This window comes from Glycine soja, chromosome 16 (genome assembly GCF_004193775.1).
Source record: "Glycine soja cultivar W05 chromosome 16, ASM419377v2, whole genome shotgun sequence".
NCBI lineage: Eukaryota > Viridiplantae > Streptophyta > Magnoliopsida > Fabales > Fabaceae > Glycine > Glycine soja.
Genome location: NC_041017.1, coordinates 14,246,463 through 14,265,671, shown reverse-complemented (window position 1 = coordinate 14,265,671; position 19,209 = coordinate 14,246,463).

The following is a 19,209-nucleotide window of genomic DNA, read 5'->3' as shown; positions in this document are numbered from 1 at the left end:
ACATACGAATTACCAATCTGTGTGGTCCTTACAAATTGCAAATTCATATAGGTTTAATACAATGGAAAAAAATGTTCATTTTATGAAATATTTATTACTAGTTGGTTTGAATTGTAGGTAGAAAATAGAAAATTGTAACCAGTACCTAGTAGTTAATGAATTTGTATTATATTAACATTTAAATTTTCAAATATAATTATGATCCATTTGGATAAACAATTTAATCAAAGACTTGTTGAATGAGTACTCATTAAAATAATTTAAATTAATTGTTTCATATAAGTTGTAAGTTATTTTCAAAAGCTATTCTAGAGAATTTATTGAAATAAATTTAACATAACTTATGAACATATTATAATTTATTTTCATAAAATCTTTCAGATATTTACACAAAATGTTTGTCAAAGAATAAGTTCAAATAAATTCTTTTGAACAAACTCTAAATAAGAGATTTGAAATGTACAACTGTGTGATCTTATCAAAGATACAACTATAATTTGACATTAATCTTTTAGTTTTGTTGGTACGTGACATCAATTATTAGTTGCATTAATTAGATATTATTGATCTGCGGAAAAATGCCAAGAAGGAAAAAGACTAAATACTAAAGACAATTACCTTGCCAGCATGCTTAATAAATGATTTTCTTTTACAATTTTTGATGCAATTTTAGAGCAAGAGAATAGTGTTATATTAATGATAGAAAAGGTTTTCAAATTGAAAAAATATCTATATAATATTTTAAGAAATTAACCTAAAACTCGTCAAATATCAAACTTTATTTTACTTTGTTGGATTAATCATTTAAAGTTAATTTAAACTTTTTTACTATATTTCTTAAAATATACTACATTTAATAAATACTAGTATGATTTTAGAACATTTATTAGTGTTAATTTTTTGGTTAATTTTTTAGTAACAAAATCAAAAGATATTTTTTCTTAACCATTAGATTTGTTAGGAAAATAGATTTTTACTAATTTAGAGTTTAATCGGAAGGTAAGTAAAATTTGACTAAAAATTATTTTGATCAAATATCAAACTCAAGTATTATTTAAACGATCACATTACTTACTTGTACCTAATTGCTTAATATCTTTTGTATGTTGTATCATACACTTTCAGTTACATTTTTTTGAAAGTGTATTTTTTTTAAATGTTGTTTATAAATATTATTTTGTTTAACTACTTTTTTGTGCAATAATATTTTTTTTTAGTTATCAAACGATATTAATGTGCAATTTTTTATATTATTGTTAGAACAAGAGGATTGTGTCAGGTTTTAGGCAGAATTTTAGGTAGAGAGGTTAGTGGTGATGAGGAAGAAGTCCTTCAACGTCGAAGGCCGACAACATCAGCACTAGACAACGGGCAGCTACAGCTATACCTAGGATATCGAGCATGCATATCATGCTGCTAACGAGGCTCATAAGCAGCCTCACGATCCAGATACGAAGGATGTAAGTGCTTATTCATAGGGTTTTCCAAGCAAGCCCCAAGATACATCAATGTTGACATCATATACTGATCATGTGGCAGTCAAAGTGTGGGCGAGAGAGGTAGTTATTTCTTTAATTATAACATTTAAATTTTATTTGTCATTTTAATTTACCTAATTATAATTATTTCTAGGAACGTATTGAGATGAAGTTGGCCTCTCATAGAAGGAAGGTTGAGAAATTAGGAAGGCCTGCACTTGAAATTGAAGGTTTAGTGATTGGTATAGGCTTAAGTTCTCTGATTACATGTTCATTGGAGACAAGGGACTTTTGTATGCTTTTGTGGAGAGATGGCACAAGGAAACTAGCAATTTCCATCTGCCCATAGGAGACATGAGTATAATCCTTGATGATGTGGCATTGTTATTACATCTACCCATTATAGGTGATGCAATCCTATCCCGCAAAGATCCATAGAAGCCCCCTATAATAGAAGCTCAAAGATCCATAGAAGCTCAAAGATCCACTTGATGGAAGCTTGCTTGTGGGGCTTCTATGGAGGCTGGATCTTTGAGCTTCAATGAGGTCCTTTAATGGTGATTTTCCACCATGGAGATGCAGCGGAAGACAAAGGAGAAGAGGTGAGAGAAGGCGCCATCCACTAGGGAATAAGCCATGGAAGAAGGAGCTTCACCACCAAGATGAGCCTTGGATAAGAAGCTTGGAAGGATGCTTCAATGGAGGAAAAGAAAGAGGGAGAGAAAGAGAGAGGGGGGAGAACGAAATTGAAGGAATAAAAGAGGGAGAGAAGTGGAACTTTGAAGTATGTCTCACAAGACTCTCATTCATCAAAGTTACAACAAGTGTTACACATGCTTCTATTTATAGACTAGGTAGCTTCCTTGAGAAGCTTTCTTGAGAAAACTTCCTTGAGAAGCTTCTTTGAGAAAACTTCATTGAGAAGCTAGAGCTTAGCTACACACACCCCTCTCATAACTAAGCTCACCTCCTTAAGAAGCTTCCTTAAGAAGATTCCTAAAGAAGCTAGAGCTTAGCTACACATACCTCTCTAATAGCTAAGCTCACCTCCTTGAGATGAGAAACTAGAACTTAGCTACACACCCCCTATAATAGCTAAGCTCACCCCCATGACAAAAAACATGAAAATACAAAAAAAAGTCCTTACTACAAAGACTACTCAAAATGCCCCGAAATACAAGGCTAAAACCCATACTACTAGAATGGCCAAAATACAAGGCCCAAACGAAAGAAAAAACATATTCTAATATTTACAAAGATAAGCGGGCTCATACTTAGCCCATGGGCTCGAAATCTACCCTAAGCCTCATGAGAACCCTAGGGCCTTCCCTTGGATCTCTAGCCCAATCTACTTGGAGTCTTTTACCCAATGCCTTTGCGGGATAGGATTGCATCAATAGGTGCCTTCTGTAACGACCTGCTTTGTCGCTACGATATCACTTGCTATAAAATGTGACATTTCAATTTTTATGTGAAAGCTCCATTAATTTGATTGTGAAAACGATGGTAAATTTTTCATGATGTACATTCATCAAACAACTCACAAACACGTGAATAAATACATACTTATAAATATATATATATATATGTATGTATGTATGTATATATTATACACCACTACACATCTTTCAAATGTCATAACATAATTCATATTTTTTTACATATATCTAAACTTGGGACTTACATGCCTAATAAAAAAGATTCAAGGAACCAATTAAGGAAGAGTTCATAACAAAACACAACTCTCCCCCAAAATAAATTCCAACGATATCAAGTCGGCTTAGCGGCTCCAACAAAAGACTTTCTTCCAAGTCACCTACTGCTGCTCATATGCTCCCACGAACGAAAGTTCAAGATCATCACAGGCACCAATCACATGATACAAAAATCGCAAAGGTGAGTTTATTATAAAAGATCAACAAACACCAAAAGACAATGATTAACAAGAAAACAATAACAATGACCACAATCGTTATTAATAACCCATCGGTTCAACGTACACTGAACAAACTAGTCATCAACTTTTCCATAATTCAAATCATATATGCTCAGAATGATGCATGTACCTAACTCAACTCTAAAATGCAATGTGGTACCATTTATCTGGAAATAGCCTAAGCGTGTCCACATGACACTCTCACTTAGGAAAACTAGGCAGCAAGTGTCGAGGTCACTCTGTCGTGCACATGCAACTCCCCCCCAGGGTGATCAACCTAAGTCTCAAGGAAGTTCACCAAGAGACATGCCCCCAAGTACAAGTATTTTTCCTTATGAAAAACTATGAGTACTTACTGACAAAGTTTGTACTATTTCCATGGAATATGAAGTATGAAACATGAGCATCATCAATACACTGACCATGAATAATTAAAGATTCTAAGTCATCCCTTTCTCTCTCTAGGAATGCTTAAAACTCTTTAAAACACTGTATTTCCCTCCCTAGGGATATCCAACATTGTCACCACACCCCCTATGTACATACACACCATGCATCATCACAATAACATCATCAACATCAACATCATCTCATCTTAACATCATCAACAACATCACAAGCAATCACATTCCACATACATACATATAAATTCATGCTCGGGATTCACATTCCCCAGGTCTTCAGGCAACATAAACCTCATACAACAACAATCTATAATACCACGAGATCCATATTTTTAAGGAAAATTCTAAATTAAAGAGGAAAATTATAATATTCAAATCAAACTCTTATGCCCATTTAAAATTTAATAAAGAAGTAAATAGAAGAACAAATATAAAATTTTGGGCAGAGTCTCCTCTATAATTAAGACTTTTTTCTAAAAATTCCAATCAATACAACAACAACATCATTGACAATTTTAATCATCAATAACAAACCTATCACATCCCATTAGCTAAAAACACAGTTTTTCTTGAAAACCAACATGCACATCAATAACAAATATATCACATCCCATTAGTTAAAAACATATTTTTTCTTGAAAACCAGCATGCACAGGGACAAACATACATCCCCATAATTGGGTTCCCTGACCCCAACCATGGTATCAAAAGTTGTAAACAAACAATAAACTCCCCTCGCCTATCTATATCTCTTTCTCTTAGTTCCTTGCGGTGTTGTTCTAAGATCTCTTAGGTTCACGTTCGTTCGTCCAAATGCAGAGCTCTATATACTAAATCAAAGATAATTCAATATAGATTTAAAAGACAAGGTTAATATTAACTTTTGGGGTCAAATACCCATTCAATTTAAAAAGGGGCTAAAGGGGTGTTTTGAGATTCATATCAAGGAGAGGTCATTTTGAAATTCTGATCACGCCACTGTGACCAGGGTTCAACAAATGTTACAAAAACAAAGTCTATTTTATAAAGGCAAGTTTTACAACGTCTCTTTTCAAGGGTTTTTCAAAGGAAGTGTAAAAACATCCAATAATGGTACCCAAGTCCGAAGAGATGCAAAGATAGGCTCAAACTAACAAGGAGAAGGCTTAGAAATCACAATTACCTCGAAGAAACCGCGAAGGAAGGATTGGAGGTTTCATTCTCTACCGAATCCCCAAGTTGAGTTGTAACGACTCGCCTCGTCGCTACGATATCACTACTCTAAACCGCAAGAATTTCAATTTTTAAATGAAAACTCCGTTAATTTGCTTATGCAAAATTAAAGTAAATTTTTTTACGATATACATTCCCAAACAACGCACCATTACTTAGATGGATATATATATATATATATATATATATATATATATATATATATATATATATATATATATATATATATATATATTTAGGCATAGTAACTCAGTACACATCATTCACATAATGGAAAGTAAATTTGTTCATACATATTCTTAAATATGTGATTTACATCCTCAATTAAAAAAAAGGATTATGTAACCAACTACAGAGGAGTTGATTAACAAAACACAGCTCTCTCCCAAAATAATCCCAATATCATCACGTCGGCTCAGAAGTTCCACAAAAGAATCTCACTTCTCGTACTCTACTACTGTCATTCTGCTCCCACGAACAAAGGTTTGCAATCATCGCAAGTACCAACCACACGGTACAAAAATTGCAAGGGGTGAGTTTATTATAAAAGAAGTTAATACAAAAATCAAATAATCATAATTATTAAGAAAACATTATCAAATACCATAAACATACACAAACATCCATTAGTCCAACATACACTCAACAAGTAGTTGTCATCCGTCCATAGTTCCAATCAATCATGCTCAGTATGATGCATGCACCTAACCTCAACTCTCAAATGCAATGTGGTACCATCCCCTAGGAAATAGCCTAAGCGTGTCCACACGACACCCTCACTTAGGAAAACTAGGCAGTAAGTGTCGAGGTCACCCTGTCGTGCACAGGCAACTCCCCCCGCCCCCCACGGTGATCAGCCTGAGTCTCAAGGGAGTCCCAAACTGAGTGACATGCCCCCAAGTACAAGTATTTTTACTCATGAAAAACTACGAGTACTTACTGAAAAAGTTTGTACCATTTCCATGCAATATGAAGTATGAAACATGAGCATCATCAATGCACTGACCATGGATAATTAAAGATTCTAAGTCATCCCCTTTTCTCTCCAGGAATGCTTAAAACTCTTTAAAACACTATTTCCCCCTCTAGGGATATCCAACATGGTCACCACACCCCCCATGTACATACACAACATACATCATCACAATAACATCATCAACATCAACATCATCTCATCTCAACATAACCATCAGCATCATAAGCAATCACATTCCACATACATACATATAAATTCATGCCCGGGATTCACATTCCCAAGGTCTTCAGACAACATAAACCTTATACAACAACAATCTATAATACCACGAGACTCATATTTTTTTTAAGGAAAATTCTAAATTAAAGAGGAAAACTATAGTATTCAAAACAAACTCTTATGCCCATTTAAAATTTAATAAAGAAGTAAATAGAAGAACAAATATAAAATTTTGGGCAGAGTCTCCCCTATATTCAAAACTTTTCCCAAAAATTCCAATCAATACAACAACAACATCATTGACAATTTCTATCATCAGTAACAAACATATTGATGCAATCCTACCCCACAAGGGCATTGGATAGAAGACTCCAAGTAGATTGGGTCAGAGATGCAAGAGAAGGCCCTAGGGTTTTCATGAGCCTTAGGATAGATTTCAGACCCATGGGCTAAGTATGAGCCCACTTGTCTTTGTACATATTAGATTAAGGTTTCATTATTTTTGGGTCTTGTATTTAGGGTTCCATAATGTAGGTAGGATACCCTTGAAATGTAGGATTTTTCAGCCCTTGTATTTTAGGGCACCTAGACTAGTTTTTGTATTAGGGGTAGTTTTGTAATTTCACATGCATTGAGTGAATATTTGATGTGTGTGTTGGTAAATGAATTTAATTGAATTGGGAGAAGCCCAATCCAATTAAATTTTAGAGGGGGAGGTGAGATTTTGCTTGCTACGCCCCATTGACACATCATATAGTCACACTTTGTGCATGTCCTTCATGCTTTACATGCCTCATGACACCTAAGCACACTTAGTGGAGAATCTTGGACTTGATCTTGGATTAGTGGGCTGAACATAGCTAAAATTCACTAATCATAATTAGTGAAGTTTTGGCTCCAAAATTTGGCTCCACAAATTCAATTTTAAATTAAAGTAAAATTTGAATAGAAATTCAAATTTCCCTCCAATTTTGTGTGACACTTAGGCTATAAATAGAGGTCATGTGTATGCATTTTTTCAACTTTGATCATTTGAGAATTAAAATTAAAATTTCACACCTCTTTTGAGGCACAAAATTTTGTGCTCCTTCTCTCCCTCTCCCTCTATTCATCTTCTCCTACCTTCAAGCTCTTATCCATGGCTTCATATGGTGGTGAGCTTCTTCTAGACTCATCTTCTTCTTGAAGTGGCGTCTCCAATCATATTTCTCCTTCTCCATTCTGCTGCCATCAAACTTCAAGAAGCAAAGGACTCCATTGATGAAGAAGATCCAAGGCCTACAAGCTCCATAGGAGCTACATCATGTGGTATCAAGAGCATCTTCATCTAGGTGATGTTCTTTTGCTTCCTCTATCTATTTGTTCGGTCAATTCACTTTAATTCCTTGTTATTCATCTTATTCTCCATGTATATCCTCCATTGTCTTATGGTTTGGTGTTGTTTAGAGTAGATTAAAAAAAAATAAACCGATTAAATCTTAGATCTACACTTGTTCTTGCATTTCTATGGTTTAAATTTTATAGATCTACTCTTGAATCATGTTTTTGTGTTGATTTTAGGTTCTATCATTTTTCAATCATAATCTTCTTGTGCTGAACCTTTAGATCTAAATTTTCTTCCAAAATATTGATTAGAAAAAAAAAACTCAAAAATCTAAGTGTAAATCACTTAGTCCATGTTGTCTTAGAGTCATGTTTAGTCATAATAATTGTCACATTATGTTCTAAGTTTGTGTTGAATTTTGATTTTGTTGATTGAATTCTAGATACATTTGTTCATGTATTCTTATCATTATTAGCCTATCTTTTGAATTTTGAGTCTAAGTCATGCATGTTATTTAGTTCATAACATGTTCTAAATCAATTCCTAGAAGTAGTCTTGTTGTTGAACTTTTTTTTTGTTTTCTAAGTTTCCTACATGATGCCTATGATGAAGTTGAGTTGTGGTGCTGAGTTGTGGCTGAATTTGTGAATCAAAATAAGTCTTAATCTCTCTTGAATTGTGCTATTCAAGATAATTGAGCATAATCAAACATAAATTGTAACTATCCAAGCCTTAAGCAACATAAACACTACTCTTGATTTCTAGGTTGAAATCGTTGGTGTTGGCAGCTTGAACATACAAACTTGTATAAATTACTGAGAATTGGTCACTACGAATTTTGAGCTGAAATTTTTACTGAATTTTCTAGACATCTGTAAAAAAATTATAAAAAAGAACCAAGCAATTTGGATTAAAGGAAAAAATAATAAAAATCACACAAGTTGGCAGAAAAATCAGTGTCCAGGAAAAAAAAAGTGAAAGGGAAGTGTGCTTGTTGTTTTGGCTTGAAATTTGTTCTATAATTGGTGCCTATTTTATACCAATCTTAGTTCTGAAATTTCAATTGAAAATTAGTGTGAAAACAAGTTCCAAAACTAGAGGTTTCTTGAGTCTTTTTTTTTAGTTTTTTTTTACTCTACTCTAGAGCCATTCTAAGTTTCTCTTTGAGTCCTAGCTTATTTTTATGTACTTTTCATAACTCTTATAGTAAAAGAGTTAAGAAAAGAAAAACATGCCTCCTGTAGTAGTAATAACTCTTGCAAGAGCCTAAGTGAAGAACTTCGTGACTATTATGAAGGAAGGCATAGGCCACATCTTAGACCTCAAGAGGCTAACATTAACCTCCAATACTTTCATGGGAAGGACAATGTAGAGGCTAACTTAGATTGGGAAATAAGGCTAGAGCAACAACTTAAAAGGAAGTCTACTTCAAAATCTTATGGCTCTCACTTTTATCCAAAGAAAGACCAAGGTCAAGGCATCTTAGGGGTGACATCTTCGAAGCCCAAAGATGATAAGGGGAAGACAATAGAAAAGCAACCCCTTAAGGCTAGTATGCAAGAGAAGACTAGCTCCATGATGTGCTTTAAATGTCTTGGAAGAGGACACATTATTTCTCAATGCCCCACTAAGAAAACCATTATTATGAGGGGCCAAGACATTTATAGTAGCCAAGACATGGCTACTACTTCACCTTCCTCTAGTGAAAGTGAAGAAACAAAAGGGGAAGAATCTAGTGAAGAAATCTACCCCCAAGAAGAAGGACAACCTTTAATGGTTAAGAAGGAGTGTAAGGAGGTAAGTGTCTCCTCCAAGAGGTTAGCTAAGAATGAAAGACATTTTGAAATAAAGACAAATATTAAAGAAATTTCCCCTCTTAGACAACCTCCACATTTTCTCCTTTGTAAAAAGACACTTGTTAGCATTGCCACATTTCTTGGGCTTGAGTTTATTCCTCACGTAAAGGAGTTGTTGGATGAGGGTTTGGTTCGCAAGAGCTTAAATCCTTGTGCTTTGTTGGTGCCCAAAATAGGTATTATTAGGCACCAAATCACTAAAATAAGTGGTATGATGAATGTTTTGAGTGGTGCAACCCTCTTTTGTAAAATCATTCGTGCACCCAACATCTTCATGATTTGTGTACAGAGGGACTCATTAGTTAGGTTTGTTCTTATTTTTAGTTTCAATACAAACTTAGGTACTCATATGGGACACCTTAGGTTTGTCATACTTTTTGGTAGGAATAATCAACATGAAAATACAGAAAAAGGTATGTTTTATTGCATTACTTTTCGTAATTTTTTAAATAGTGATCAAGGGGTGTTGGAATTCCCCTATGGTTACTTTTTGTTCCACTTTTTCTTCGCACAATTATATTCAAGGGAAATCCGGATTATCGGAAAGTGCACCGGATCGTCAAGTATTTAAAAATTGAAACGGATGAATCCGAGTATCGAACACAGGGAACTAATGTTAGCCTGAATTAAGTTCAGAAATGAAGCATTGTTGAGAGAACATGTATGATTGATAATTTCAAACAAAATTAAAACTAACTTTTATACTAAAAACTATAAAATGCAAGGTAAATAAAATGATAGGAGTAAGTAGAAATGTTGGGTCTTTCTAACAAACTAGCTGATGCATAGAAATATATTTCTCTAATCAATCATGCTCTTGTGTTCTGTGTTGTAGCCTAAATTACTAAACCTTTGATCCCTCATCAGGCTGAATTAATCCAAGCTTCGTCCGCAGATCCCTCATTTAAGACTAGGCCCGATTTAGACATCCCTCTTTGGTTTAGACTAACTTAAATTGAGTTTCGTCCGTAGATCCCTCATGTAAGACTAGACTCGACTCAAGTAGCTTACAAAAGTTTAGCCTAATTTAGCCTAAGCTTCATCCACAAATCCCTCATGTAAGACTAGGCCTAAACTAAACATCATTATTGTAACAACATAATTAAAACCAAAACTTAACCCGTAGATCCCTCATGTAAGACTAAGTTTCGATCCTGCTTCAATCAAGTTCTAAGGCAACAATACATTTCCCAATGCTAAAGTCACCTAACAGTGCACACAAATGGGTGATCAGGCCAAAAGCATACAAACATCAAGCATTGAAGGAAGCATTGAACACAAAAAACATAATCAATTAGATATTAGGTATTTACATCAGCTGTTCATTAGAAATCCCCAACTAGGGTGTTCAGCTAGCCATTACAGAAGAAACCCTAACAATATTAAGCTTACAAAACCTAGGTATCTCTACTAAAGCTGCTCCTCTTGCTGCCTCCAGAGCTCTTTTCCCGAAATGGGCATTGTGGCTACTGTGGAATTCTGTGCCATGGGTCTTGTGTAAAGTGTGTAAAAGTTTTACCCTAACTCTGCACAAGACAGGCTTTAAATAGGCTCTGAAATCGCGATGTTGTGCTTAGTGCCACCCTCGTGCTTAGCACACGTAAGTGGATTTGAGCTTAACGCCAGTCATGCGCTGAGCTTGGCTGAAGACAACTGCTGCGCTTAGCGCACTGATCTTGCGCTTAGCGCACAACCTTGATATTGATGCTTTGCTAGATTCTTCTGTCGCACTAAGCGCGCTGAAGCTGCGCTTAGCGGTGGATGTGCACTTAGCCCAACTGCTGAGCTAAGGTCAACTGTCACTTTCGGCACTTCATGACTTAGCCTCTTTTGCACCTGAAATTGCACATATTTCATCATTAAATACATTGGACATATTCTAGAGACAACTTTATCCGTAAAACAAAATTTATTTACAAAAATCACTACAAAATAACCGTAAATTGGGGAACTATACAAGTTTTGAAAAATGATTTCTATACAAAAGTTAGTCGTATAAAGCGACTAACAAGGGGTTCCCATGCATCCTAAGAGAATAAAGGTCATTCCTGAGTGGCCCACTCCACCAAGTATAAGGAAAATTTGGGGCTTCCATGACTTAACAAACTTTTACAAAAGTTTTGTCCCATATTTTTCTATACTTGTAGCACCACTCATTGAGTTGGTGAGGAACCATGTTCCTTCATGGGAAGATGCCCAAGAAATGGGTTTTTAGACATTACCTTGCTTCAACTTCCCAAGCACCACTAATATATATGTTTTTTTTTCTTTTTATAGGTTTTAAGGAAAAAAGCCTAGAGTTTCAAGAACCTCAGGATTTGAGGTCAAGTCCTTTTCAAGGGGGAGGGAATGATGCAATCCTACTATTTGACGGCCGGCAAGTGCATCGGATCGCGCAAGTAGTATAAAACGGTAAGAATCGAGTATCGAACTCTCGGGGAACTTGTTTTACTTGATAAAGATGTGGTTCAGTAGATAAGTTCCTTTGGATGAAAGTTTGGTGCGTGGTATGGACAGGTATGTAAACTAAACTATTCAACCGAAAATCACGTGAGTAGTGGTGTGTGAAGACAGATAAAGAACGTTCTTCCTACTGGATGAATGATGTTATTAATGATGTTCTCTACCTAACAATGTTTCTGTGTTCTATGTTGTCTCCTGGACTGCTAAACCCCGAAGTCTTGTGCATGCTTAGCCTAATCCTATTCAAGCATCGTCCTAGGATCCCTCTTGTTGGACTAAACTTGACCAGAATTGCATTAAGACATACATACCAACAACTAGGTTACCGTACCCCGATCCCTCGTGAAAATATGATAAACTAGCCCCATCCTATCAAGTTCTAAGGATCAAACCATTTCCCAATGTTGAATGACCCTAACTGAGCATGCATCTACGTGATCAAGGCAAAAGCATACTAAAAATGAAGTACTTATAGCACTGAGAACACATGCAACATCATTAGGTAGATATAAGAGTATTTACATAAAGTACCTTGTAGGAAGAACCAACCGAGGATTTAGCTCTACATAGCAGGGAGGCTTCCTTTACAACAAAGAGAAGAGAAAGTGAAAGATTGAAGAATTACAGGTAGTGGGGATGTCTCCTCCACCTCTAGAAACCTCACAATCACTCAAAATCTCGTCGAATGCTCTGCAAAATAGCTTCCTCTTCAAGCTCGGTTCTCTCCAGTCTCTTCCACAGCCAGAACTCTCCAAAAAACTCAACAACCCCTCTCCATTTCAAGATTCAGCTTTAAATAGGCAAGTCCGTTGAGAGGCGCGCGCTTAGTGGAAGATAGGCTCGCTTAGCGCATGTAAGTGACTTCTGGCTTAGTGCCAGTCATGCTTGCTTAGCCTGGAGGTTCAAGCGGTGCGCTTAGCTAACTGATTCTCGCTGAGCACATCATGACAACTCATCTACTTCCAAGATCTTCTACGCGCTTAGCCATAAACTGCTGCGCTTAGCGGATGGCTCGCTAAGCCAGATGATTGGCTTAGCGAGCAGCTCAAAATCAGCACTTCCACAAACTTGCTAATTTAACCTGAAATTGAAATGGAAAGGTTATTAAATACACAAAAGTGGGATACTAAGTACTTATTACCTATATTTAACAAAAAGTAATCACAATACTACAGAAAGAACTGTAAATGGCAGGAGTCGAATACAATTTACAAAGCTTTTTTACACAAAAGTTAGTCGTATTAACCGACTAACACCTACCCCGCAAGGGCATTGGATAGAAGACTCCAAGTAGATTGGGTCAAAGATGCAAGAGAAGGCCCTAGGGTTCTCATGAGCCTTACGGTAGATTTTGGGCCCATGGGCTAAGTATGAGTTTATGACACTATCTTCCCAAGTGATGTATCCTTTCTTTTCTTTCTTCTCTTTGAAATTCCTCTTGTCAGATTTTTCATTCTTCTTTTGAAGACAGGACAATTGAATCTCATGTGCCTAGATTGATCACATTCAACATTTTGGGGCTAAGGAGGAATCTTCTTCTTTCTTCTTTCATAATCATCTTCTTTCTTCTCTAGTTTTTTTTATGTAGTTTCATTTCTCTCTACCATTGTAGGAATAAAGGAATCAAATTTAATGACTTCCCATATCTTTAAATCTATGGCTTCTTTAAAGATCTGCATTCGGGTTTTCCAATAATGATAACCCTCACCATTGAACATAAGGGCCTATTGATAAAATTTCCCCAGGAAATGGAAAGTTGGATGAGGCCATATCTATTCTTGAAGTTTTTATACTTTATACAAGAATCTTGCTCTAATACCACTTGTTGGACTAGCGGCCTTAATAACTTAAGAGGGATAGGCTTAGAATGCAGAAGAAGCAACAATCAATTTAATAATGTTCCTTAAATGTGCATGACAAAATTGATTGCAACAAAATAAATGAGATAAGGGAAGAGAGAATGCAAACACAGTTTTATATTGGTTCGGCAAAGTCCGTGCCTACGTTCAGTACTCAAGCAACCCACTTGAGATTTTCTACTCCCTTTGTAAAAATCCATTTACAAAGTCTGAACCACACATGGACAACCCATCCTTGTGTTCAAGAATCCTTACAACTTAAGAGACCCTTAGTCCTTTAATCAATCTCTTTGAATGAGAAGAAAGAAAGAAGAATGCTCTGTTGGATCAAGTGGCCTCGGAATAATTAAGAAGGAAGGGGGGTTGAATTAATTATTAGTGAACCTTTACTAATTAAAGCTTATCCTTCTTAATGTTACTAGATTCAATTAGGCTTTTACTATAAAGTTAAGAAAGTAAAGAACAGAAATAGAAACTTAACCAAAAGTAAAAGCGATAATTAAAGTGAACAGTGGAAATTAAAAGTGTAGGGAAGAAGAAGACAAACACAAGAATTTTATATTGGTTCGGCAACAATCTGTGCCTACATCCAGTCCCCAAGAGACCTGCGGTCCTTGAGATTTCTTTCAACCTTGTAAAATCCTTTACAAGCAAAGATCCACAAGGGATGTACCCTCCCTTGTTTTCTTTGAACAACCAAGTGGATGTACCCTCCACTTGAACTGATCCACAAGAGATGTACCCTCTCTTGTTCTCAATTACAACAACCCAAGTAAATGTACCCTCTACTTGTACCACAAAGGATGTACCCTCCAATGTGTTAAGACAAAGTTCTCAGGCAGTTAGTCCTTTGAAACTTTGTGAAAAGGGAACAAAAGATATCTCAGGCGGTTAGTCCTTTGAAATCTTTTGTTTAAGGGAAATGGAAGAATAAAAAGAATTCTCAGACTGTGTCATTTTGAATTCTTTGAAAAGGGAGAAGGGAGACACAAAAGAATTCAGGCGGTTAGTCCTTCATTCTTTTGGGAAAGGGAGAAGAGAGACACAAAAAGAACTCAGGCGGTTAGTCCTTGGCGAATTCTTTTTGGCAAAGGGAGAAGAGAATGAAAAAGATGAATAACACACTTTTGTTTTCTGTGAAAAAACAAAGTTTGGAAACCAGAAAACTCAGAAAGCTTTTGGCAAAGGAAGAAGAAGAAGAAGTTCAAGAAGATGTTCAAAGAGATTCAAAGGTTGTAAAAGAATATATGAAAAAGTTATATCAAGTTCTTAAAATGCAAGTCAAGGTCTTGCTTTTATAGACTCTTCATGTCTGGTCAAGAAAACCATTGGAAGAGTTATAACCTTGAGAAAATCTTGAGAAAACCATTGGAAGAGTTACATCTCTTGATTTTTATTCAAAACTTGTCACTGGTAATCGATTACCAAAACCATGTAATCAATTACACAAAGCATTTTATGAAAAGATGTGACTCTTCAAATTTGAATTTGAATTTCAACGTTCAGATACACTGGTAATTGGTTGCCAATATATTTTAATCGATTACACCATTTAAAAATCAATTGGAACATTGCAAATTCAGTTAAAAGCTTTTGAAATCAAACTTTGCCACTAGTAATCGATTACAGGAAACTGGTAATCGATTACCAGAGAGTAAAACTCTGGTAACTTAGAAAATTTTGAGAAAAACTATTTTGAAAAACAAAACTGTGCAATGTTTGTTTTTGGAAAAATCTTTTCAATACTTCCCTTGTGAAGTCTTCTTGATTTCTTCTCTTGAATCTTGAATTCATCTTCTCTTGAATCTTGAAATCAAACTTCTCTTGATTCTTGAATCTTCTTGATTTCTTCTCATGAAACTTGAAATTAATTTTGATCTTGAACTTGTTGACTCAATTTTGAAATCATTCTTTAGGCTTTTTGTCATCATCTTTGTCATCATCAAAACTACTTGAATCAACTTGATTCATCATCATGAAGCTTGCTTCTACATTCTCTCTTGAAGAGAAGGATATTACAATTGAAGTCCATAGAGAAACTCTTAATGGATTTGCAAGTGTTTGCCCAAGAGTTTCTTTTGAGAGAGCATTTGGCAATGAATTTCTCTTGGAATATCTCTCTCATTTCCTTTTGAGAGGATAATACATTTTGAACAAGCAAAACTCTCTCTTTAAAATTCGTGCCCAAGTTACCTATTTGTAGGCCTTTGATGGCCATTCACAAATTCAATCAAAAGATATGACTGTTGGCAGATTTTCTGAAAACTCTCCATTGGTAATCGATTACATAGTTATAATTTGAAGGGTTATGAATTTTGAATTTGAATTTCCAAAGTTCCTTTGCTGGTAATCGATTACAAACATATGGTAATCAATTACATGTTCAAAATTCAAAATTGAAAACCCTTTTCAACAATTCTTTTTCATTCTTCCCTTCTGGTAATCGATTACACTTCCTGGTAATCGATTACCAGAGCCTTGCATGACTTTGAAACCCTTTGTTTTGAGGCAAGGCTTGATCTTTAGTGAATCTTGAAACAAGGCTTTGTTTGTTGAAGCAATCTAGAATTAATCTTGATGCAAATGCTTATCCTTTGAAGCGGCCTTGTTTGATTATTCTTTGGCATCATCACAATTCATGTATTTATACATTCACATTCTCCCCCTTTTTGATGATGATAATCAAGTGATTTCTTTTCGAGATCATCAAGATATGCATCATTCACATTCTCCCCCTTTGTCAAGCAAATTCTTCTTGACATCATCAAAATCTTCATGATTTACAATAAAGTCAAAAATGCAAAAATTGAATCAGAAGGACTTTTATTGGCTTGTAATGAGGCTGGGTGATCGAGGCCGTACCCGAATCAAATAAACATGAAAATGCAGTAACTAGGAAGTGATCCTAGGTCGTTTCCCAACGAGCAGTGACAAACCAAATGTTCATAATATACTTGCAGTAACAGTAACGATTGGGGGGGGGGGTTTGGTTGTTTGGTAATTAAAGAGCAGAACAAGTAAACTGGAATACGAAACTACTAATATTAAAAACGGGTTGTTTCCTCTGATTCAGAAGCCATTCTCTTATCCTGGGTTATGGAGAATTCGTCCCTAACAGTCAACCACTTAATCCAACCCTATTTCAATTTACTAAGCGAAAATCAACTTAGGGTTTTCAATACGTGATTAGGCACCACATACACCAGTTAGCCCTTCGTCCATTAAGCATGAACGCAAGTTAGGCTCAGAGGCAATTAATCGAACACGAAGCGTGCACTGATTAATATTCACGAAATTGGGATAACTGGTGAAGGGAAAACTGCCAGGAAACCACATTACAAGCGAAACCTCAAAGAGAGTTGGGCTTCGTCCTCAAAAGGAAACAACACCAGAAAATCTAGCCTTCCATGGATTCAAACAGAAAAGGCAAATGAAACATGAAACAGAAACGTAAATTAACAGAACGTAAATGAACAGAAATGTAAATGAAACAGAAACGTAAATGAGAGTAGAAGAAGAAGCAAGAACGAAACTGTAATTAGAAGCAGAAAACGTAAAATTGCATTATGTGAACAGTAGCATCAAAGCAGAAAACGTAAAACCCTAAAACAAAAGCTCTGAATAATGAATAGCATAACAGAATAGCCTTCCATGAATCCCAAGGCTGCTATTTAAAAAGAGTCACTCAAAGTCACTGGGCCCTATTACAATACTCTGGCCCAAAACGAAATAAACACTGGACAACATAAAATAAAATTTCGAAATTTCCTAATTAACTAAGGTAAGCGCTGCTTTTTTTGCCCTCTTCAAGTCCATAACCAAAATCCGGATTAAGCCCAATGTTTCATTAATTCCTGAAATTAGATTAAAAACATCAAATTAGCTAAATGAGCCCAAATAATAAAACTGTCTGATTAATTGACAATTAAGACCAATCAGTAATTAAAATGGTGCAAAAAAGGTTTAGAAAATAGAAGAAAATGATGGCACATCACTGGGCTACAAAAATATTGGTTTTTCTAGGATTCAAAGACTTAAATTCTAAGAGAGCACAAATCCTAGACTTAACCAATTAGTCTTTTTAATATACTTAGCTTGCTCATTAGCCTTTCACTTGACTTGTTCTAATAACACACACTTATTTGAACTTTTTTCTTCTTTTTTTTTTATATTTTTATTTATTTGTTGTGTGTGTTGTTGTTTCTTACCTTTAAACATTAACCATCTAACATACTCCCCCAAATTTGGGATGAAGTTGTCCTAAACCGATGTGCTTTCTTAAAACCTAAGCAAGGTAAATAGGAATTACAACTCAAGGCTCACGGTTCAATACAATTACAGTTTAGCTCAAAGATGGGTGCAAATGATATAATCATTGATAACATGTAAGCTTTTGGTCAAGTGGCTTGTATATACAACAATGGCCTTCATCATTTCCAATCCATACATTTCATTCTAAATTTCAGAGGTTGATGCAAAAATTATTACTCTATGCTAGTCGTTCTCTCAACAATTAAGTTCACACTCTCATCGGTTTATGATCAAGCTTTTGTTTCACAATCAACCTGTCTACTGACTAACATTTCTAACTGTGAGCCTACTTTCTTGTTCTTTCTCATCTAACATACACACTTGCTCAACTCATGATAAAACACTCTTCATTTCAATCATGCATTCATTCCACAATCAATTCACAACACCAATAATTCCACACAAAAAATTAAGTGCTTGCACTGCATACTCAGAGAATCAAGTTAAGTTGTTCAGTATGCTTCAAAACATGCATACTAATTATCCACAGAAAGAAAAATATATAATTATAAATATAAACCAAAATCACCAAAAACAATGTACTAAAACTATAATAATTATAATAATTCCAAAAGGAAAAATCAGGAATTTAGAATTCCTGTGACTGGTCCTGTGTGCCCTGTGTGTCCTGCATATCCTCTTCATTTGTCAGATGTAAAACTGGGGTAGCTGGAGGAGTGGATGATAGTCTCAGGACTGGCGTGGTAGGGTCTTCTAGCATCTCGATGATAGGTGTAGGAGGATCTGCTACTTGCTGAGCAAAAGATAGGTCCATCCCTGGTGAGAGTGGACCTTTTGGGGTCTGTGATGTCCTCTCAGGAGTAGCAGCCTCCTGCCTCAACTGTGACTCACCTGCTTCAACAGTCTCATGTATAGCTGGCATAATTGGCTCAGGAGGAACAACCTCATCAGGTCTCATCTCTACTCCTGCACTCGAAAAATTAAAAGCTCCAGGGATGATAGCCTCAGAAGACGCATCCTGTACCTATTGAGGTACCTGAGCACTTGGGCTCTCACCCTCTCTCACGGTATAAGGTAAGGTTCCAGGCTAGGATACCTTCTCAATGAACTGCTCTACGGACAGAATGGACCCTGGAGGAGCTACCACCTGCAAGCTTTGCAGTAATAAAATCTACCCCTGATGAATACTCTGAAGCATGGCTTCAAAGCG